General features: G+C 42.0%; 1 protein-coding gene across 4 annotated transcripts in view; it reads left to right on the plus strand.

Annotated features, from left to right (window-relative positions):
- Nucleotides 1-11,551: 11,551 nt before the first annotated feature.
- Nucleotides 11,552-24,440, plus strand: part of CYSLTR2 (cysteinyl leukotriene receptor 2) — a 48,996-nt gene continuing 36,107 nt past the window's right edge. For 2 of the 4 annotated variants that reach the window (XM_028837168.2, XM_015121084.3), the window contains exon 1: nucleotides 11,786-11,925. The gene's annotated coding sequence lies outside the window, so the exon portion shown is untranslated. Of the gene's footprint in view, nucleotides 11,926-24,440 lie in introns of all 4 variants that reach the window. The other 2 variants (XM_015121083.3, XM_028837169.2) reach the window with 2 other exon arrangements.

Here is a 24,440-nt window from a genome sequence, read left to right on the forward strand (position 1 = left end):
AAAATGATTGAGACTTGTCTCATCATTTTCTTCGACTGACAAGTTGATGTTGTAGTCTTGAGTCAACATTCTGCAGGCAACAGATTTGAAACTCATGCAGGGTTTCCATGTTGAGTCTTGAGAATTTTTTCTACTTTTGGGGAACCTCAGTCTTTGCTCTTAATCAAGGATTACAAAGTCTAATCTGCTTTACTCAAAGTTTACTGATTTAAATATTAATCTCATCTTAAAAATACCTCCACAGCAACATCTACACTGGTGTTTGACCAAACAATTGGGCCTAGACAAAGTGACACATACAATTAACCATCACACCTGCCTATAAGATAATCAACATTATAGGAGTCTAAACTCATCAGCTTCCTCTGCGAAATTTTCATTCTATCTAGAGTCTAATTTTTGTGTCCATGCCTTTTCTGAAGTACTAGACTTTAGGCTCCTTTCTGGAGTTTCTTTAAGGCAGTTTACATTGCCTTTATATCCATTGCAGTGCCTTACGCCAGTCCCCAAGTGCCAGTAAGTGAGAAGGGAGTGAGGATAAAAATAAGAGTACAGGCTCCGGAACCAGATAGTCTTGAAATCAAAGTAATTTTAAGCAGTTTATTAAGTGTTCCAGCCCTGTGTCCTCAAATATAAAATGAGAACAATCATACACACACACACACACACACACACACACACACACACATATAGGATTATAGATTTGTTGGAAGGAGAGGCTCTATTTATAATTCATTTTCTATCCTCCCCCAAAACAGCAGAATTTGCTGTGTGTTAGCAGGTCCTGTGCTAAGCACTTCCCGCCCAGGAACTCACTCAGCCTTCAGAACAACCCCGCTGTGCACTACACCACAATTTCATGGGGAGCAAAGGGGTTCAGAGTATCTCTTAGTCCAATTGGGCTGCTGTAACAAAATACCATAGACTGGGTGGAATAGAAACAACAGAAATTTATTTCGCACAGATGTAGAGGCTAGAAGTCTGAAATCCTATGGGAGTTCTCTGCGGTCATTTTTATTAGAGCACTCATCCCTTTCACAACTGCTCTGCTCTCATGACCTGATCACCTCCCAAAGCCCCACCTCCTAATACCATCACTTTCTGGGTGAGGATTTCAACAGATGAATTATTGTGGCACACAAACATTCAGTCTACAGCAGAGAGGGCAAGTCATGTATGTGTGGACACGGAGCTGGGAATGATGACATACATTAGAGCCCAGGTTGGCCTGTAGCTCATGCCCATGTGACCCTCTGCAGAATGCCTTGGCATTTTTTCCATGGTTCCCTCTGCCACAAAGGCCCTCCCTTCACCTGGGGCACCTGCTTCTCTTCCAGAGTCAGTTCCTGCCCCACTGTCCCTCAGAAGCGTTTTCTGATGTGCTCTCCCTTGGGAAGAGCTGACCAGGGCAAGCCAAGACAGCAGTGCTAGTTGTGCCCTGGACCAAGAAAGGAGTGCGACGGAAATTCAGCTACTGTTCCTGGCAACTGATGAGTCCTTGCCCCAGGCTGTGGCTAACCATGAAAGGAAAACCTTAGTGTAATCCTAACACCCAGAAGGGTCAGCCTTCACAAAGAGGCACTTGTAGGTGGTGGCTGGGCCCTGGGACTGGCCCTTCCCTCCTCCATGCCCTGCCAGCACAAGTGCTCAGGAACATTCACCTCCTGCCTCTCTCTACCAGTGGTGATCCTCTGAAGTGCAGGAGCCATGTCTTAGGTGTCGTTGTATACTTCTTGTCCAGGCACGCTTCTGCTTAGGGTTTGTTAGCAAATGGATAGAGGGAAGAATGAAGGAAAGGGGAAAACCAGGTGTCTTTCTTAAAGTTGGCAAGGTGATTCAATTCCTTTCTTCATCCATACAACAAATATTTATTGAGCACTTTCTATGTGGCAGTCACAATTTAGACAATGAGGTTACTGATACTTAAGGTGTTCTGGTTCTGGCACATGAGAAGCTGATTTATTATTTTTCTACCATGTTATACAGTGAGGAAAGCAGCAGTCTTGTATCAAGCTGGTTCTTTAAAATACCCTACTAGGTTTCCTGGGGTTTCATGCTTCTAGGCTCCTGATTACTTAACACATTCAAAACAAAATAATCTTTTTATAGGCACCAGGAGAAGAAATTGAAAGACACTGACATCCCTGGAAAGTGGGGAATCCAGATTTCACAATGTCTTCTCCACTGCCACATGCTTCCCGTTTGTTTGTTTTTCCAAAGCACCCATTGCAGCCCAGCAGGATGGAGCTCAGGCTGGCCTCCAGGCAGGGCTCTTTTCCACAGTATCTGCCCCTCCCCACCAGAGCAGAGGGCAGTGCTAACTGCACCTGGGACTGTCATCCAGAGGAGCATCTCTGAGAAGCAAAGTGAATTGTCTGGTCTGGGCAGTTCCTAAGTGGATGAATGACTAATAACCTTTGGTTCCTAATGACCTGGAAGAAATAATGCAATTTCCTGGGTTCTGTGGAATTCTGGAATCTCCAGCTATTAAAACCACTGCAGAGTACTCTTAGATACTAAATGCATGGTACATTTCATGATGATGTTTTCTCGGGCCATCAGCTTGTGCATATTTGATTGCTCATGCTTGCTTTAAGAAGCACTTGCGGTCCCTATCTTCAGCTCTGTTAAATGGAGAAAAGCCAGATAAACTAAGGCAATAGTGGCGCCAAATTAATGTGAGCACTCATCAATGCCAAGAGGAGCCCATAGTTTCTGCTAGTAATAGAAAGTCCCTAATATGAGGAAGATATATTTATCACGTCAAAGCGATCTATGGTTGGTATCCCTAGTATTGGCTAATGGTAAAAAGGGTGCATAGTTATTTAGCGTCTTGGAAATGCAAGTTGCTCATCATTTAGGTATTTTCAAATAGGACAATAACAAATGCAAAGGGTCATTGCAATGGCTACATGAGATCTGTGTGAGGTTCCTAGCACAGGACTGGCACCTGGATTAAGCCCAGGACCTGGCTGTTGGAGCATTTGAACATAGTGAACATGTGCTCCTCATAGAGCTAGAAGCTCACTAGAGTAACCCACCCTTCAGATCACAGGGACCTGGGAATTTGTTCTGAATATTTAAAGCAGGGAAGGTTTACTCAGGTGATAGAAGGGCTGAGAGACAAGCAGGGGACTGAGATAACACAGAGTTTAACACAGCAAAAAGCTATCACCATGCCTGGGCTACAGAGATACAAAGAGGAGACAGCTTTCCCCAAGCCTGGGAGTCACACAGCAGAAGCTGGGGCCACACAGAACACACAGCTGCCATCAGAAATGCCACCTGCAGAACAGATGGGGAGTGATGTGGTTAGGCTTTGTGTCCCCACCCAAATCTCATCTTGAATTACAATCCCCATAATCCCCACGTGTCAAGGGAGAGACCAGGTGGAGGTAATTGAATCATAGGAATGGTTCCCCCATGCTGTTCTCACGATAGTGAGTGAGTTTTCATGAGATCTGATGGCTTTATAAGGGGCTCTTCCCTCTTTTTTTCTTTTTTATAAGGGGCTCTTTCCCTCACTTCTCTCTCCTGCCGCCTCGTGAAAAAGGTACCTGCTTACCCTTCGCCTTCCACCATGATTGTACATTTCCTGAAACTTCCCCAACCACACAGAACTATAAGTTAGTTAAACCCCTTTCCATTATAAATTACCCAGTCTCAGGAAGTTCTTTATAGCAGTGTGAGAACGGACTAATACAGGGAGAAATGCTCTGGCTTTTTTCTCCTTTTTTTTCCACCTTCCTACCTCCCACCAGTGCCAAATCCAGCCAGAAGCTGGGCTGATATGGGAGTCTGAGCTTTAAGGGTGAGCCCTCACCGAACCCTAGAGACATTAGAGCAGCGGAGAGGTGAGGAAGGGAACTGGGCCCACTGGGTGGGCCCGCGAGCCTGGGCAGTCAAGGTACCAGATGAAATTATCTGGCTTGGAGGTCTTCATCTGGGGTGACGTTTTGTTTCCAACCTATCTCCTCTCCTCCCGTCCTTGTCCCCAACCTTCCTCATGCCTATTTTCCAAATTCTCTTGAGTCTTCTGCTCCCGCTGGGTCATCTCCTGCCCACAGGTGGGAAAGAAGGAAAGACACCAGCCCCACTGCAGCCACCATCCGCATTGCTAGATGGCCGAGCCTGTGCCTGCACTGAGCCATGCCCAGAGGGCAGCCAGGTGATGATGTTGCTCCTGCCTAGCATGTGCTCTGCCCAGTGCTCGGCAGACCTCCCTGGCAGGCGCTGTAGCTGTGCCGCAGTGCTCTGGCCCTGAGCCTGGCCACCACATGTATTATCAGGGAAGACCCTCTCCTTGAATCACCTACATTAATGCTTAAAGCTCTGGCTTCAAACTCAGTCTCAACCCAGGGTAGGTGGAGAATAGAACTTTCTTCAGGATTTTTTGATAGCTCACTTGCCATTTTTTTCAAGAAGTCCTTCTTCCCTGACCTGCCGTGTGAAACTTACTGTTTGCAAACTCCTTCTTACATTCTATTAGTGAAACTAACCCAGAGCCTAGATTAAGGAAAAGCTGCATGCATAAGGGGAAAAAGTAACGACAAATGTAGTTTATTCTCCCCACTACGGCACATCCTATCAATGGAATATAGGAATATAATTCAATCATTAAAACATTCATGCCTATGTGGCAAAACGTTGTGTTACAGTGTAAATGGGAAAAATGCAGGACGCAAATTTATGTCGAATGAAGTAACAAATGAGCAAGCAATGGCTTAGAAAACTGTCTGGCAGAGAATGCACCAAAAGCTTGTCTTTTGAGAGATGGTACTACGATTGATTTTCATGCGAAGAGATTAAGTTTACTCCAGTGATCCCTTGAGTTCTAGAACTGGTCTTACTTATCTTTGTATCTTTCTTCCTTCCTCATCCCCAGAGCCTTGTACACTCAATATGCAAGAAGCACTAGAAGTGCCCACGGTGTGTTTCCAAGACCCTACACCAGCCTGGCTGAAACAGGACCAGATCATCTCTCAAATCTCCATCTTAAGTTCTTGTTGTCCACCTGCTTCCTGGAGCTAGGGCTACAGAGGCGGGAGTGAAGAAGGACTCGCCTGCCCAGACTGCAGAAACCACAGAATCCAGGGAGCCAGCCTCAAGGTCTAGTCAAGCAGTGCTCAGACTCACTGCCAGGATTTAGAAGAAAGCAGAAGGGGATGATGAGGAATTGCAGATTTGAAACTAAGCTGGAGAGTGTAGAGTCTCTTGTGTACCATGAGTTCTGTGGAGGCTCTAATTCTGTGGTGTTTTTCCAGAATGCTACGTTCTTGGTCACTAATTTGCCTTACGTGACTCGACCAATTATCACCCTCAGGATGGGAAAGGCCTTACACGAGCAGGAGGAAATTTTAGGGGTCTGGAAAAAGGTGGGCTGAAACAAAGGGAAGGCTCTGATAGGGGAGTGAAGACTGTCAACGTAACTTTGGCTCCCTTCTCCATGTTGATGCTGTCAGCAGAAAAACCAAACTCTGCAAAACATTTCAAAGAGGTTTATTCTGAGTGGACGTTAATGCTCACCCCAGCTTCAGCACCTCTCCAGAGAGCTGACACTGCTTGGGAAGCTAAATTGTTCTTTTTGAAGGGAGAATTACATATGACAGACTGAAAATCGAAACAAACTAAAAAAGATGCAAGCTCACTATGAATTAGTTAAGCCTATTGCATGTTTTACAGCAAGTTTATAACTTTCTCCCTGAATTTTGGGTTCCCTTGGTTGGGGAAGGTAGATGTGGATGAGTTCCCTAGGGCTACCATAACAAAGTACTACAAAGTTGATGGCTGAAATTAAGGCAACAGAAATTCATTCTCTCACAGTTCTGGAGGGCAGAAGTCAGAAATCAGGATGCCAGCAGGGTCATGCTCCCTCTGAAGGCTCTAGGTGGAGTTTTTCGTTGCTTTACTAGTTCTAATGGCTCCAGGTGTTCCTTGGCTTGTGGCTGCATCAGTCTAATCATTACATCTAATACATGGCTTTCTCCCCTGTGTGAGCTTGTTGACACTCCTTTGTCGTCTCTCTTACAAGGATACACATAACTGCGTTTTCGGCTCACCTGGATAATGAAAAATAAACTCCTTGCCTCAAGATCCTTAATTAACCACCATTTGTGCCACATAAGATCACATTTACAGAATCCATGATTTGAATATGGGCATGTCTTTGGTGCCAATGTTTAGCCCAATGCATTAGGTAATTCTTTTCTCTGTTTGTCTTGTCACAGAACAGGCTCTCCTACACATAAAGTTGGTTGCTTTCTAAATTCCGTGAGTTTTCAGGTTTGTTTCTATTCTTCCCCTTTCTTTCTTTCTTTCTTTTTTTTTTTTTTTTGAGCTGGAGTTTCACTCTTGTTGCTCAGGCTAGAGTTTAATGGTGCAATCTCAGCTCGCCGCAACTTCCACCTCCCAGGTTCAAACGATTCTCCCGCCTCAGCCTCCCAAGTAGCTGGGATTACAGGCACTCACCACCACGCCCAGCTAAGTTTTGTATTTTTAGTAGGGATAGGGTTTCACCATGTTGGCCAGGCTGGTCTTGAACTCCTGACCTTGTGATCAGTCCACTTTGGCCTCCCAAAGTGCTGGGATTACAGGCATGAGCCTCTGTGCCCAGCCTGTTCTTCCACTTCCTTAATGACCTAAATAGAAACATGATTCACGTTGACTTCTTCCTTTGCATTTAATCTTGTGCTATGAAAACAAACTACTGTCTCTGATGCCTTAGCAACTTAATAGTGCTTCTGATCTTTTGAAAATTACAGGTTTGTGTTTACAAGAACATATCCTCTAGACTCGAGCTTATATCTCTAAAAGTCTAACTAAAGGCCCTGTGGCTGGTACATTACTATAATCAGCAAGAAACTGGTCCTGATTCTCTTAAACTCACTTTGTTCAACTGAGAACAAACTTGGAAGTCTCCTACAAAACTGGAGTTGATTCTCATCTCTTGATTACTTCTGCAGGCCTTTGAAAGTTCCAGAGAAGTTCTCCGTGTGCTATATATGTTAAACACGCTTCCATGTTTTCCTTTAAATCATCAAGAGCAGCACATAGGATAATGTGTTTATTCCTTTCTCTGCTCCCTAGCATTATCTTCTTTTTAAAGTCATCGACCCTTTCCCTATCTACTCTAAATGAATGATTTCATGCTCCCTCCTGACAAATCTGGTTAAAATGACATCGCATCTCTTTATATCATCTGTCCAAATTGTACAAAGAAAGAGTGTCTAATGGGCACTCTCCAACAAAGTTACTGCCTATGGAGTGCTTAGAGATCCCAGGCTGTCCTAAAAATCAAAGAAAGTATTGAATAAGTTTCTCCTTTCTCTGAGGTCTACAGATTCAGAAGCAGGGGGTAGGGAGAAAGCATTTCCCTCATTATCTTTCCAATACTCTTGAAACATATTCTGCTCCTTGAAAACCTGATATTCAAAAGTTAGCTCTGGGAATGTAGGATCGGTTTTTTCTTTTTTCACTGTTTATTTAATTTTAATTTTTTTCTTTTTCTTTTTTTGAGACAGAGTCTCACTCTGTCGCCCAGGCTGGAGTGCAGTGGCATGATCTCAGTTCACTGCAACCTCCGCCTCCTGAGTTCAAGCAATTCCCTGCCTCAGCCTCCCAAGTAGCTGGGATTACAGGCACCTGCCACCACGTCTGGCTAATTTTTGTATTTTTAGTAGAGACGGGGTTTCACCATCTTGGCCAGGCTGGTCTTGAACTCCTGACCTCGTGATCCGCCTGCCTCAGCCCACCAAAGTGCTGGGATTAGGTGTAAGCCACCACACCCAGCCTTGTTATTTTTCTGAGGCAGTCTTGCTCTGTCACCCAGGCTGGAGTGCAGTAGTGTGATCCGAGCTCACTGCAGCCACAACATCCCCAGCTCAAGCAATCCTTCCACTTCAGCTTCCTGAGCAGCTGAGACTATAGGCACATGCCACCATGCCCAGCTAATTTTTGTATTTTTTTTTTTAGAGATGGGATCTCCCTGTGTCACTCAGACTGCTTTCAGTCTGTCCTGGACTCAAGAGATCTTCCTGCCTCAGCCTCCCAAAGTGCTAGGATTATAGGGGTGAGCCACTGCATCCAGCCCTCTGTATTTATTTTAATGAGATGAACATTAGTCGATTAATTAGGCTTTTTTTTTTTTTTTTTTTTTTGGTGAGACAGAGTCTCGCTCTGTTGCCCAGGTTGGAGTACAATGGCGTAATCTTGGCTCACTGCAACTTCTGCCTTCTGGGTTCAAGCTATTTTCCTGCCTCAGCCTCCCAAGTAGCTGGGACTACTGGTGTGTGCCACCATGCCTGGCTAATTTTTGTATTTTTAGTAGAGACAGGGTTTCACCATATTGGCTAGGCTGGTGTTGAACTCCTGACCTCGTGATCTGCCCACCTTGGCCTCCCAAAGTGCTGGGATTACAGGCGTGAGCCACCGTGCCCGGCCAACTGGACTTTTATTGGAGGAGAATGAATATAGTGATTGCTTGTAGAATTAAATGTTGTTTCAAGCTTTTTGCCCCCTAAAAATGAGAATGGTAATATAATATTTGTATTCTGTGAGTTTTAATTGGGATAAATAAAATATTAGAAATAGAATCCCAGACCCAGGAAGAACCTTGTCTTCGGAGGAGCAGCCTTGGTCCCAGCCCCTTCTCCACAGCTGCATGAAGAAGCTGCACAGAAAACTACTCACCCTCACCCCCAGTTCTGGAATGTGAAGGTAAGATCTACATTGTCCTGGTGATGGTCATTGCTGGAGAGCTCTGGGACATGCAGGAAATGGCTCCAGGGCCTCTTCCTCTTCATTGTCACGCAGCAGCAGTTCAGAGCTTTCCAGAAAGACCTACTTTTCATTTCCCCCAAGTTTCAAGAATTTGGACACTTGTAGGAGCTATAGATAGGGTGAGGTTTGGCTCTTGGCACCAGGCTAGCATCGGGGCATGGAAGGGATGGGGAAGGGCGCTAGAATCAGTGGTTTCCAGGGTTGAAGGAGGCCTTGGGTGAGGGGATAGCAAAAGCCAGGGCCTGTCTTTCCCATGGCCATGAGGCAGAAGAAGGCACAGGGAGAATAGGGTAGGTAGGGCAGTGTTGGAGATGGTTAGGGAACTCTCTAGGCCCTGCTCTGGGTTCCAGGCCTGGTGTGACACTGACTAGCTGTGTGCCATGACCATGCTGCTCAACAAGTCTGCGCCTCTGTTTCTTCATGGGTGTTATGAAGGGATTGGACTCCACGATTGTTAAGGTCTGTTCCAGTTCCAGCAAACAAACTGCAAACAAGCAAAACAAACAAAGCCTGCCTTGTTTATTTTCAAGAAAGCATTTGCTAATCTCTTTCCAATGCAGCCAGTCTCCTTGTTTACCATCCTGGGCTCCTCTCAGGCCCCAAAATAGTGCTTTTTATTTTTAGGGATAAGCAAATAGTTCAGTTTGACTGGAGCATGGGAAGAAAGCAGGAGAGCAACCAAGAGGAGTAGAACCTGAAAGGGATCTGGGATTGGAGCATGAAGGCCTAAGTACTCCTAGACTTAGGCATAAGAACATACTGTCCTGGTGCCATTCTTTAGACCAGAGAGGACCAGAGGGGTCCCAACCCCTTGCGACAGGAAGGGCTGAATGAGGACCAGAGACAGGTTAGAGTCCTCCCTGATCCTCATCCAACCCCTTTCTTGTTCCAAGGGGGCTGAGAGTCTCGGGGGCTGAGGGACACTTCCTTGTCTGTATTGTGCTCTAGATACTTGAGAATTCCCCAGCCAAGTGTCCTCAAAGGTTATGGCCTTTTCCCTAGTTGCATCAGAGCATACAGTTTGTGTAGCCCTACATCCTACAGGTGGCCAAGAGCAGCTGTTTTGAGGGGAGAGGGGACATGGACGTGAGGGCTAGAATTCCCCATGCCTAAGTGTGGAGCTCTTCATATGTGGGAGGGAGCTGGGAGTGGGAAGAGGACAAGGGCAGCTGCAGGCTTTGCCAACTCTTCTGTATAATTAGGGTAATTAGCATATTCCCCACCTTAAACATTTGGCATTTATTTTTGAAAACATTCACAATTTGCTCTTCTAGCTACTTGAAAATATACAATAAATTGTTGTTTATTTCAGTCACTCTACAGTGCTGTAGAACACTAGAACACATTCCTCTTATCTAGATGTCCACTGATCAACTTTTGTGTCCATTAATCAACCTCTGTCTATCTCTCCCTGCCTCCTCCCCTTCCCAGCCTCTAGTAACCACTATTCTACTCTCTACTTCTATCAGGTCAACTTTTTTAGCTTCCACATATGAGAACATGCAGTATTTATCTTACTATGCCTGGCTTACTTCACTTAACATAATGTCTTCCAAGCTCATCCATGTTGCCACAAATGACAAAATTTTGTTCTTTTTAAATCAATAAATAGTATTCAATTGTGAATATATACATTTTTCATCCATCTTTCTGTTGATGAACATTTAGGGTGATCCATATTTTGGCTATTGTGAATAGTGCTACAGTAAACATGAGAGTGCAGAGATCTCAACAAGATTCAGTAACCCTACTACTGAGTATATATCCAAAGTATTTTATTCGTTTTGATGCTATTCTAAATGGAATCGTTTCCTTAGTTTCCATTTTTGGTTGTTTATTGTTAGTATATATAAATGCAACTGATTTTTGTGTATTGATTTCCTATCCTGCAACTTTGCTGAATTTGCTTATTAGTTCTATTGGGGTTTTGTGTGTGTGTGTGTGTGTGTGTGTATGGAATCTTCAGGTTTTCCTACGTATAAAATTTTATCATTTGCAGACAGATATAATTTTACTTATTTATTTCCAATTTGGATCCCTTTTATGTATTTTTCTTGCTTAATGTTACTGCAGCTTTCTATCCAGGAAATGAGGATTTGAACAGTGATGGGGAGGTCAGCAATGGTTGGATTTGGGACATATTTTATGGGCAGAACAAATGGAACTTGTTGGCTCAGAAGTGGGTGGTGGAAGAAAGAGAGAAGTTAAAAGTGACTTCTAGGTTTATGGATGGACTAAATTATTGTGGTGCCACTGTTTAGACAGGGTAGATGGGGGGATGCAGGACTAAGAGGGGAAGAGAAAAGGTCCATCTGGGTCACATTAAATTTGGCCATGATTGTGCATCAGATAGATAAGAGCAAGAGAAGGAGGGAAGAAGTCAGAACACAGACCTCTGGGGAAAGCTCACATGTAGAAAAGGGATGGAAGAAGAGGCATCAGAAAGAGAGGCAAAGAAGAGCAATCTGAGGGGGAGAAAAAGAACCAGGAAAGTCAGAGAAACAAGGAAGAAGTTTCAGGAAAGTGGTAGTGGTCAACTATGCAAACAAGACGGGAAGGAAGGTGAGGACTGAGAAAGGATTTTTTATGTGAGCAACAAGGTTATTGGTAACCTCTGACAGAACATTTTCAGCAGAGTGGATAAGGTCTCTGCTGGAGTGCAAGTGAATTGAAAATATAAGTGAGTGAGGGAAGTGCTTTAAACAAATCTAAAGTGCTGTGTGTGTAAGGCAGTGTTGCTATTTCTGTTGCCATGGAAACAGAAACCTTTCAGGAGAACTAAAAGCCACTTAAAATCCCTGACTCTAACCCATTATATCCGCTTGTTCTCTTGAGAAAGATAATGACAAAAACCAGTCATTAGAGGGGCAGGGCAATTTTAGGTTTCTTCTTTTTAGATGTAGCCCTTAACTGGAAATCTTCCCCCTTCTTGAGAAGAGATCTTGCACTGACATCTATACTGGCTTCTAAAAAGCACAGATGACCTGCTACACTTCCTGACTTTCTTGCTATTGGTTGGCACTGTTCATAAATATAATTTGCTGTTTCCCTTTTCTTTTAAATGAGCAATCCGAATTACTTGGAGGAGAAAGGCAGAAGAGATAGAGGCAGCAGAAGCCAGGGCAGCTGAAAGACAGAGAACTTCAGGTGGGCATTTTAATCTTTGTTTTGTTAATTCAGTGTTGAGAATCATGACTTGAAGATCACGTAATAGAGGAGTAATTTTTGAAAAGTAAATTTGTTTTGTTCTACTATAAATATTATTTTCCTATCATGTACATGGTAGTTTAAAAAATACTGTGAAAGTACAAAAATGTTAAAGGAAGCCAAATTCTCCACCAAGATAGCCTCTATTGATATTTTGGGGGTTTTCCGTGTGTGTGTGTGTGTATGTGTGTGTGTGTGTGCGTGTTTGTGAATGTGTATATGCACATATAACTTTAGTTTTCATAGTTGCGTCCCTGCACTATGGACACGTTTATATTCATTTCCTGCATTTCAGTCTATGGTTTTTCCATGTTGCTGTGAATTCTTTGTAATCATAAATTAAAGCTGCTGCATAATATTGCATTGAGGAACTTTACTTCCTCCATTTTTAGCTGTATAGCAGTTATCCTATTTTTCATAGTTTGGGTCCTTTTATTATATAAGATATATTTTTTTCATTCAGGGTCTTGTTTTAGAGGTAGAAGAAGTTGAATCTGAGCACATATGTTTCAATGGTTTTGCTTAGAGGCACAATGAGAGTGAAAGAGTATGTGAGATCATGAGCATATAATCTGTTCCTTACCCCACTGGGACCCTAACCAGTGTTTCTCAACTCTGGCTGCACATCAAGCCAGAATCACCTGACTCTGAGGAGATTAGAAAATTACCCCTAGAATAATTGAAGCTTAACTTTTAGAGATCAGCAAGTCATCTGCAGTATTTTGTCTTGTTTTCCAGAAACTTCTCAGGTGATTCTAATAGGTGGTCGGCATAAAAACAGATGACCTACGTCATTCAAAATATTTTTCTGTCTCTGACATATACCTGAGAGTAATATGTATTAGGAGAAAGGAAGGTATAATTTCAGGCAATCCAATCAAATCTCCCTTTCAACACTACATACATAATGCAAATTATAGAATAATTTGGGGGGAAACATAAGACTTCTAGAAATTTCTATCTACCTCAGCCACATAAACTCTTGAGATGAGAATCTACTTGTGTTTCGATTTACTAATGTTTTAAAGAGGTGGATTTGTTTCCAGTGCTTCGATGGTTAAAAGTTAGAGAAGTTGAGGCTGTCGTATGTTCTGAATGTACCTGAATCACGCCCATATCTGCTAGAATCTGCCAAGGCAGCCAGGCTTCCTTTCTTTTGCAATCTTCAAGATTAAACACAAGGTGGGCATTTAATAGCTGGCCAGTCACTAACACACTGTGGGCACAGTGAAGATCGATGGCATTGGATTTGGAGGCAGAAGGTGGCTCACTCTGGCTTTCAGGAGCCCCATAGACATGGCACTTACCTTCTCTGGACCTCATGTCCTCAGGAGGAAAGTGGACAGAGTTTATGCCAGGGCTGCGTTCTGGTTTCTCCCATTGGGGACTGAAAACAGAGCCAGAGCCCCTAAACCACGTTGAAGCATTTGCTGTTGCACTCCTAGCCTGCTGCAGGCCAGGAATCATGCCAACGAGACCAACAGCATGTTAATCAAATTTCTTCTTGTTTTGACTCAGTGGAGAACACCTGTTTAGTACCTTCATTAATGAATGTAAACATTCACATAGTACTTTACAAAACACGTTTACATGCATCAGTTCATTTGATCCACATACTAGCCTTAAGAACTGGAGTAATTCTTATTTTAAAGATGGTAAAGATGAGACCGAGAGAACATAGGATCTTTTCCAGGTGGAACCAGAACTGGTCCAATCTGGTTTAGCCCAGGGCACATGGTCCATTCTTACAACTTAAATAATAGCTATTGTGGGAAATTGGTTAAACATATTTCATAATGTTTATATAATTGGTTATTCTGTAGCCAGTTAGATGATGACATTGATGTTGTTATTTGGCAAAGAAAGGTGATCATGGCATGGAAATAAGAAAAAAGCAAGATATAAAACAGTATTATAAATGCGCTTATTTTTGTTTAAAAATATTTGTATATATTTCAAGAAAGATGAAAAAAAGCATATATGTGAAATTTTAGATATGTCTGGTTGGTGGTAAAGTTCATAATTTAAGTTTATTTCAGCTTGTATTACATTGTAATTTTTCTTTACCATGAACATGTACTACTTGTGTAATAAAAATAAAGGAAAGTAAATAGAATTGTTCATGTCTTTCTGGTTGGCTCTTCTCCGGATGAAATGGCCCCATCTTTTACTTGGCCGTAAAGAAGGCTGCTATTTAATTCTCTGAGTTTTGTACATTATTGTCACAAATTTTATTGTGATTGTCAGCTAGTACTGACTGAATTCTTCGTGTGTGTTGGGCACCAAGTTAATCACTTCACATCCATTTTTTTTTCATCAGTACTCACTCCAGTGCTCCTTTGGCAGAGGAGAGTTTGAAGCTCAGAGGGCTGCAGTAATAAAAGAGACTAAAAGGCAGAGTTGAAACTTAAACCCAGGACCCTTTTAACTCAAAAGCACATGGTTTCATTCATTATATCACTCTGCCTCCCATCCACCTGGGATCACATGAGCAGCCTCCGTTTTGGAGGAAAGATGCTATATTTTTTCAGTGTACTACTCATTGCTGTGTACATGAATACATGATGGTTACTTTGGGCATCATTAAGATTTCCTGTGTACTCCAGAATCAAGGATCCTTTCTGCTTTTCTATAGTTTGCTCTATGCACCAGATATCTGAGGCACTCTAGTTCCCCAAGGGTAAGGCTTTAAGATAAAAGCCTCACAAGGGATTGTGCAATTACCCAATGAACTCTGGCTAATGCGGCAGCCAAACTGGATAATACAAAGAAAGGCAAGTATTTTGCTGTGGATGCTTAGCTTTGCTAGAGAGCTTTTTGAAATCCATGTCAGAAACCCCTAGCACTGTATTTCTTTATTTATCAGGGTATTGGCCACTGCCTCCTTTGTACTGTAGTTACTTATGTACAGTAGGTTCTATTGGACTAAGACTTGGACATTGGAGTCCTTGCATAGAACCTAGCACATAAACTCCATTGAGAATAAGGCATTGTGTAAATAAATCGATTCACCAGTGAATGCAGACTTTAGTTACAGCTAATGTTTATCTCTGTGGAACTTTATTAACCTCTTTATATTAATTGACCCATGGAGAAAATATAATCTTGACAGAATTTAAAGGAAAACCTCTTCCAATGGATTGATGACTTTGTGGCAGTATAGTCAGAGTCTTTTGACAGAGAAATCTAGTTATTATTTGAGAGGCCCAGGATAAGGGTCTAAGCAGTGAGTTGGAGTCAAGAAATTCCAAAGTTGGAAGGGTCCTTAGGAAGAGCTGGGACCAGAGGTAGACTTTTTTTGCTTCTTTAGTGTGAAATCCTTAAGAGAGAGGTTTCCAGAAAGTATAGGAAGCTGACTATAGGAAGAACAAGAAGGAAGGAGAGAAAGGAAGGGAGTAGAGGAGAAAGGAGAGGAGGAAAGAGATGGAAGAGGAGGAAAAGAGATTGAAGAGGAGGGAAAGAGATGGAAAAGGAGAGAGGAACAGAGGGGAAGGGAGCCGGTTTACTCTGGAAGTTTAAATATTAAGCTGGGGTAATTTAAAATAATTTAGTCCACCATTATTACCTATATTGTACATTACATAAATAAGAATTTTTTTATTATAAAAAAGATAATTTCCCATATAAGTCTCCTCCCATGAGGCTGTAGAAACAGCATCTTACCTTGTTTGTACCTCTACTACAGAAAAACAATCATCTAAAGAGTATTTGAAGGCATCCTAGATTCTTTTTTCTCTTTTGTCAAATTATTATTTTAAAAGTATTTTAAATTTGTGTAAATTTATGGATTACACATGCAATTTTATTACGTGCATAGATTGTGTAGTGGTCAAGTCAAGGCTTTTAGGGTAACCATCACCTGAATAACATTGTATCCCAGATTCTTTTAGGTAAGTTGGTTTCTTTTTATTTTGAGTCTTACCTTAAAAACAACTCTGTTATCTTGTAAATTCACTGAGAGACATGAAGGTGACTCCCTTTGTTAGTTGTAAGAGGCAGAAATCCCTATTGGGAACTTGTTGGCAGAGAGTCAGACAGACAGTTTGCTACCCTCCAAGATATAAAGGGTGCTGCTTCCTACAGTGTTTAGAACAGAGCACCTTTTGGGTACCCTTTGTGGCTGCCTTCTGCTCCCATGCCATGCCATTGACCATTGACCCTATATTCCTGTTCCCAGACTTTAGATTTGAATTTCAGGAAAAGGAAAATTTCAAGGAAAAACACATTAACATCATTTCATTGTAAAAGACCATGTGAGTTATTTCCTCCCTGCCCCCAGAAGATATTAATTGTAAGGCATAAAATGAGGGCGTTGGATAACAGCTTCATTAGCTCATTTATTGATCTGAGCACATTCATGTGCCTCATGCTGTGCTGGGGCCTGGGGTACAGCAGTAGCCACGTGCTTGCCTTCCATGGGCAAACAGTCTGGTGGGTAGGGATAGACAGGAGACAACTGCTGCCCCTCGCGTAAATGCTGGATGGGAAGCCCAAGGGTCGGCGAACAGCCAAGACGTGGAGGGGTCAGAGAAGCCGTCTTCTGAAGGAAGCGATGTTTAGAAAGAAACCTGAGATTGGGTAAGCAATAGCTAGGAAATGAGCTTGAGCTCAGAAGAAATGGGCAAGAGAGAGCTTGCTGTGTTCGGGGCCTTGAAATAAGCTTCATGAGACTAGTATTCTTTATTGAGGGGATGGTGGGGAGAGAATATGCTGGATAACAAGATCGATACTGTGAAAAGCCTGGAGATGAACTTGATTCTGAGATGATAATGGGTTTTAAGTGGAAGAGTAATGTAGTCAGACATGCATTTTGGAAAGGTCACTCTGGCCACTGTGTGAAGAATGAATTGAGAACAGCCAGAGTGGAGATAGGGAGGCATTGAGGAGGCTGTGCCCACTGTCCAGGTGAAAGATGACAGCCTGCACTAGGCCAGTCTTGAGCTGACCCCTGAGATGAAAGGAGGGAGTTGGTGGAGCCTGCTGGGTAAACAGGCCAGGTCTGCCACAGAGGAGACACTGGGCAGCAGGACAAGCAGGGGAGGAGGAAAGCCCATGGTTTACTTTTGCTTTTGGCCCTCTCTTCTTTAGGTTCCAGATACCCACTGCCCTCATGCCACTGGCAGCAGGTGGGGTGGCAACAGTAATGACAATGCATGGTGCCAGGCACAGTGCAGCTGCATCCCTGGCTGTCACCTGTGCTGCCTCCTGGGGTCCTCTCAATAACTCCGAGAGGTTGAGTACTTGATGATGATCACACAGTTTGCACAAGGAAGAGCTAGGATTGGGGTTCAGTTGGGATTTATTCCAGAGGTTTTCCATGATATCCCAATATCTCTTTATCATTTTAGGAAATACACATGATGTTTAACAAACTACCTTTGTAAATAATTTCTTTTCTCTAAGAAGTGAATTTAATAGTGGAATATGAAATGCTGTCTAGGAGAAATGAGAACAAGTGGGAGTTTTAATTTGAATAAATAGGCTTGTGTGGAGCCCCTGAGTTATGTCATTTAGTCACCTTGATCATGGACAGGGAGGACCCTAACGTTGACCCATTCGTAGGGATTTATTGGAATAAGCAGGACAATGTCTCTATGATAACACTTGCTGTTCTTCTGTCTTGGAAATCAGAAGATTTGGAAATCAGAGACTCAGATAGAAAACAATTCTGTGATTCTGTGGTTTCCTTAGATCAGACATTTGGTTAATAACAGATACCTCCAACCTTTCTAAATACAAGGATGAAGTGCATTAGAAAATGAAAAACATATGTTGAGATTTTTACACAAAATTAAATTCATAATCAGCATCAGACTCATGTGTTATATTAACCAAGGAGAGCTGAGGAAAGCTTTGAGAGCCAGAGAGAGGGCAACATTTAGTCAAAATAGTGTTTTTAAACAAAATGAAGCCGTGTCTCTAAGGAACTCAGAGTTCTTCATATATGTTGTTTCGTTGAGTTGAATTTTTATTTGTTTGTTTATTTGGTGGCTGAATGTTAGTGGTAGGATGGATGTGCAAGAGAAGCTAGTTTTTGGAGTCTATTAAAGAAGGAAACAAGGAGAGTTAGTAAAGACAGAGATGGAAAGAAGGTGGTCTGAGGTAATGCCATGCATCTTGTTCTTGAGGGCGGAGGTGTCCCCTGGCATGCTTGGCTGCCAAACTTCTGCTAGATTTCAATCCCTGCTACCTCCCTGGGGATAAGTTGTTCTCTGGGAGCATTATCTCTTCAAAATAAAACAAGAAAGAATGAAATTGTACAAGAACTCCCATTTTAAGGGAATGTGTTCATAATCAATAGGCACCTTTTCTGCACAAGGAAATTCTCAAGAAAGAAACTTCAGTGAGGCTGGTTACGGTGGTTCATACCTGTAATCTCAGCACTTTGGGAGACCCAGGCAGCCAGGTGGGTGGTGCCCAGGAGTTTGAGACCAGCCTGGGCAACATCGCAAAGCCCTGTCTCAAGTACAAAAAGTTAGCTAGGCATGGTGGCATGCACGTGTAGTCCCAGTTACTTGGGAGGCTGAGATGGGAGGATCGTTGAGCCTGGGAGGTCGAGGCTGCAGTGAGCCATGATCACACCACTGCACTCTAGCCTGGGTAATAGAGTGAGATCTTGTCAAAAAATAAATAAAAAGAAAGAGAGAGAGAGAAGGAAGGAAGGAAGGAAGGAAGGAAGGAAGGAAGGCAGGCAGGCAGGCAGGCGGGGGAGAGAGAGAGAGAGAGAGAGAGAGAGAGAGAGAGAGAGAGAGAGAGAAAGAAAGAAACTTCATTGGATAATGTACAAATTGACCAATCAAAATGACAGAGGGAAAAAAACTTGTCAGCAAGATAGAGAAAAAAGCATCTATTGCTATACTGTCAAGACAATGGTGAAACTTATAGGATCTGACATTTTGGCCACACAGACACTTTCCAAGCTGTCATTTTTCAGCCATGCAAATCTTTGTCCTAATGGCGCTCTGACAGTACACAGCTTTTTGAGGTGTCTCTTCCTCCATCTGTCTGTGTGCATTTGTGGCAGAGGATATTATTACCACACATTTGGTGGTCTGGGCAAAGTTCTCCTTTCAGTGGAAGAAGGCCACAGCCAGTTCACACTGCACGTCCACCCACTCCAAACTAGGCCCAAGAGTCAGTGCTTCAACAAGACCAGCAGCCCCAGGGAGAGTTCAGGCAAGGAAGGTGGTTCCTATAAGATCTCAAGAGCCAAAGAACATTCTAGAAAGAGTAAGAGGCAGATACAAGCTGAAGGGTGGATCACGAGCTGGGGGAAAGTACTGAAAAGTTGGCAACCCAACTAATGTGATTTCAAAAAAAAAGTTCTAAGTAGAAAACTAAATATCATACAACACAGCATATCTGGACTTTAGAATTAAAACAAGAAACCAATATTTTAAAATTCAGAAGTTACTTGGGGGGCTTCTAAACTTTCTCTGCATTCTGGGATTTAGTCAGGAGGCAGGTTAGAGAGATGAACTGATAGCCAACATTTCCCAACATCCCTGATATCCTCCTCACCCACACACAAATCCTGGTGGATTCCTGAGAATCTGAGGAGAGATGGAGAAGGGAGGCTGGAACATTTGCTTATATAAGAAGCCAATTCGATAAGGCGACTACAAGGGAGTAACTGCTCAATGCATTAGCTTCCCCATGGGGACCCTTCCCTGTTGTGGCAATTGCATATTAAAGCCAACCCACTCTTGCCACAAGGGTTGACCCAGATCTTCCCCCAGTGGAGAGCGGAACAGTTTCAGAGACTGCTCCTCAGGGACTTCAAGCTGCTCTTAGGAATCTGCAGAATCCTATGAGCAACTCACCAAATTTTCTGTCTGCTGAGCTTCAGGGCAAGTCAGGCTCTGTTTAGTTGGGATTCAAGGGGAGAAGACCCTGTGAGCTTTGAGACTTCCAAATGTGGCATCTTAACTAAAGGAACTGCTAAGAGGAGGGTAAAAATAAGGCAATTAAAGCTGCACAGGCCCCAGAGGGAAAACTTTCGTCTCCCTGCAGGGTGAATTATCAGGCCCCTGGACTCTGGCTGAAAAGTCCTTCCCTGTCCCAGAGCTGTTGAAGAGAACCTCTGCAATAGAGAGAAAGTGAATTGGAGAATTTCCTCCCCAGGGGACTTCCAGAGCCATAAATCCTTATTAACTGTACCAGTTTGCAGCAGATCTGCCAGCAAACTCTTCACCAATGGCCCAAGGTGCTGACTTCACAGTTAAGTGGCCTGTGGAAATAAATGGCATTCAGAAAGCAAAGGGTCACTAGTCTGGTGGCCAATGAAGTGACTCATACTTTGGGGGCTCCTTGAGGCACTTTGTGGATGACAGGGTGGAGGAAAAATCAGTGGAGCAAAATTTTCCAAGACACTGAGTCCATGGAAACAGGGCCCTGTGAGATTGATTCCCCTCCACCCCACTTCCTCTGGAAGCTCAGAGACCAGCTCCGTTTCACATTCAAAATACGTCACAATTTCAGTTCCTTTTATCTGTGTTTTTGTTTCGATCTCCAAGAACTTAATTCACCTTATCGTTTTGAAAAAAAAAAAAAAAAATTCTGAAAGCACAAGACCATTTCTGGAAGGCCAGAAAGGTCTAGAAAGCTTGGCATTTCTGACATGACATTTGGAGCCTGTTACAAATAAACTCTGAGTTGTCAGCTTGGATCTCAAGAATAGACTCTCAATGATTCTTCCCTGTTCTGGAGGGCCATGTTAATTCAGCACTCTGGGGCCTCTGGGATTTTGAGGAACAAATGTGTTGTAGAATCTTCTCTGCACAACTTCAGAGAGCTTATTCTGTCAGCCTTTGCAATAACAACAGCTAACACTTTATATGGCACTTTCTCTGGTCCAGGCCCTGACCTAAGTGCCGTTCATGTATTATCTCACTTCATCCTTACAACCCTATGAAGTAAGAACTATTATTAGCATTATCCCCTTTCTTTTATTTATTAATTTAAATTAATCTTTTTTTTCTTTTTCTTTTTTATTGAGACAGTGTCTTGCTCTATTGCCCAGGCTGGTCTTGAACTCCTGGACTCAAGCGATCTTCCAGCTTCAGCCTCCCAAAGTGCTAGGATTACAGGTGTGAGCCACTTTGCCTGGCTGCATTATCCCCTTTTACTAATAAGGAGCTGATGCCCAGGGAGATAAAGTCATTTTCCCATGGTCATAGAGGTAGTCCATGAATGAATCAGGATTTAAATCCTGAGGTTGCCGCTCTACTATTGCTTCCCTGCAGCTGAGAGCAACACCTGTCATGCTTCTCACCATTTTTTATCACTAAATCATTTCTCAGCCTTGCTTTTACATATTTGCTAGTCCCCTGGGAAAATTTTGCCTCCTTAATACTTGTTCTAGGTCCCAGTTCTGAGGTTTAATAATAGTAGTTAACATCACTGAGCACTCACCCTGTATGAGACAACTCACATTCATTATGCCATTTATAGATGGCATAACTGAGGATCAGAGAAGATAGGTCACTTCTGCACAACTTCAGAGAGCTTATTCTGTCGGCCTTTGCAATAACAGATCTCGGAGAAGATCTCACAGCCAGTTAGTGGCAGATGTGGCCTGCTACCTTACACCAACTGTCTCCTGTGAACATTTCTATTTATTTTAACTTATTTGTTAAATTGACAAATAATAACTGCATATTCATGGGGTATATATTGATGTTTCTATACATATAATGTATACTGATCATATCAGGGTAATTAGCATATCCATCATCTCAAATATTTATCATTTCCTTTTGTTGGGATTGTTCAATATCCTCCTTCAAACTAGTTGAAACTATTTAATACATTATTTTTAATTAGAGCCATCTTACAGTGGTATGGAACACTAGAACTTATTCCTCCCATCTAGTGGTAATTTTGTAACCTTTACTACATGTGAACTGCATTCACATACTCCCAGCCAGGGTAACAGTCCCATGGCCTTAACCCCATACTTAACTCATAGTTAAGCAAACTTAACCCATAGTTCATTGGCCCATCATGTGTACACACATGACCTTTACCTGAGAAACAACCCTGGAAGCCCATATCTGGCTATCACTACAAGTTCTTACAGCCTAGGCCACTGAGAGACTTGCAAATGCTGCTAATGTGGATTACAGCCAAAGAAACCACATGAAGACTACACTGAAATGTCTACCTAGAACCAAGGTCTACTTACGTCACTGAGCTGATACTCCAGGATACGTTTATATGAATAAACTTTGTCCTGTGAAACCTACTCCATAAAATTGAAAGAGACAACTTTTCCACCAGATGTGTAGAAATCAACATAGGAACACATCAAATATTTAAAAGCATGGCAACATGACACCTCATAAGGAAAATAATAACTCTAGTAACAGACCCAGATCATAAGGAAATATATGAAATGCAAATAAAGGAATTCAAAATAATAATCTGAAGGTGACTCAGTGAGATACAAGATAATACAGATAGACAATTCAATGAAATCAGGAAAATGATTCATAATTGAATGAGAAGTTCAACAAAAAAGATAGTTATCATAAAAAAGAACCAAAAAGAAATCCTAGCCGTGAAGAATTCAATGAATGAAATAAAAATACAATAGTCTGTTTCAACAACAGACTGGCCAAGAAGAAAAAATTTCTAAACACGAAGACAGGTCTTTTGAAATAGCACAGGCAGACAAAGAAGAAAAAAAAGAAGACATAAAAGAGAATGAAAAAAGCTTACAGGATTTATGGGACACCATTCAGGAAAGAAATGCTCATATTATGGGTGTTTTAGAAGGCAAGGAGAAGAGAAAAGGGTGGGAAAACATGTTTAATAAAATAATAGCAGAGAACTTCTCAGGTCTTGAGAGAGAGATGAGCATTCAGGTCCAGGAAGCTAAAAGAATTCCAAATAGATTCAACCCAAAAAGATTCTCCCCAAGTCACATTATACTTAAACTGTAAAAAGTCAAAGAAAAAAATTTAAAAGCAGCAAGAGAAAAGCATCAAGTCACATATAAGGGAATCTTCATTGGTCTAAGGGTGGATTTCTCAGCAGAAACCTTAGAGGCCAAGAGAGAGTTGGGATGATAAATTCAACATACAAAAAGACAAAAAACCTGTCCATGAAGAATATTATACCAAGCAAAGCTATCCTTCAGAAATGAAGAAGTAATAAAATCTCTCCCAGACAAGCAAAAATTAAGACAATGTATCACCACTAGACCAGCCTTAAAAGAAATGCTCAAGGGAGTCATATCTGGAAGTGAAAAGATGATAAACATTTTCATGAAAACATGCGAAACTATAAAACTTACTAGTAGAGCTGATACACAAAGGAGAATCAGAAAGGAATCAAGACTTATCACCACAGAAAACCATTCAATTGCAAGGATAAACAATAAGAGAAGAAGTGATGAACAAAAGATACACAGAACAACCAGAAAAGAATCAATAAAATGATAGAAGTCCTCACCTCCCAAGAAATAATAACTTTGAATGTAAGTGGATTAAATTCCTCATGTAAAAGATAGAGACTAGCCTAAGAGATTTTAAAAACACAAGACCCAACTATATGCTGCCTGTAAGAAAATCACCTAAACTGTAAAGACATACATAGACTGAAAGTGAAGAGACGAAAAAAGATATTCCATGCAAATGGAAATCAAAAGTGAGGAGCTATGCTTGTATCAGACAAAACAGACTTCAGGTTGAGCTGTGAAAAGAGACACAGAAGGACATTATATAATAATAAACCATTGTCTTCCACAATAGTTGAACTAATATACACTCCCACCAATAGTGTAAAAGCATTCCTATTTCTCCACATCCTCTCCAGCATCTGTTGTTTCCTGACTATTTAACAATCGGCATTCTAACTGGCATGAGATGGTATCTCATTGTGGTTTTGATTTACATTTCTCTGACGACTGGTGATGATGAGCTTTTCTTCATATGTTTGTTGGCCACATAAATGTCTTCTTTTGAGACGTGTCTGTTCATATCCTTTGCCCACTTTTTGATGGGGTTTTTTTTATTTTTCTTGTAAATTTGTTTAAGTTCCTTGTAGATTCTGGATGTTAGCCCTTTGTCAGATGAATAAATTGCAAAAATTTTCTCCCATTCTGTAGGTTGCCTGCTCACTCTGATGATAGTTTCTTTCTCTGTGCAGAAGTTCTTTAGTTTAATTAGATCCCATTTGTCAATTTTGGCTTTTGTTGCCATTGCTTTTGGTGTTTTAGTCATGAAGTCTCTGCCCATGTCTATGTCCTGAATGATATTGCCTAGGTTTTCTTCTAGGGTTTTTATGGTTTTAGGTCTTATGTTTAAGTTTTTAATCTATCTTGAGTTAATTTTTGTGTAAGGTGTAAGGAAGGGGTTCAGTTTCAGTTTTCTGAATATGGCTAGCCATTTTTCCCAATACCATTTATTAAATAGGAAATCCTTTCCCCATTGATTGTTTATGTCAGATTT

Source organism: Macaca mulatta, chromosome 17 (genome assembly GCF_049350105.2).
Source record: "Macaca mulatta isolate MMU2019108-1 chromosome 17, T2T-MMU8v2.0, whole genome shotgun sequence".
Classification (NCBI taxonomy): Eukaryota; Metazoa; Chordata; class Mammalia; order Primates; family Cercopithecidae; genus Macaca; species Macaca mulatta.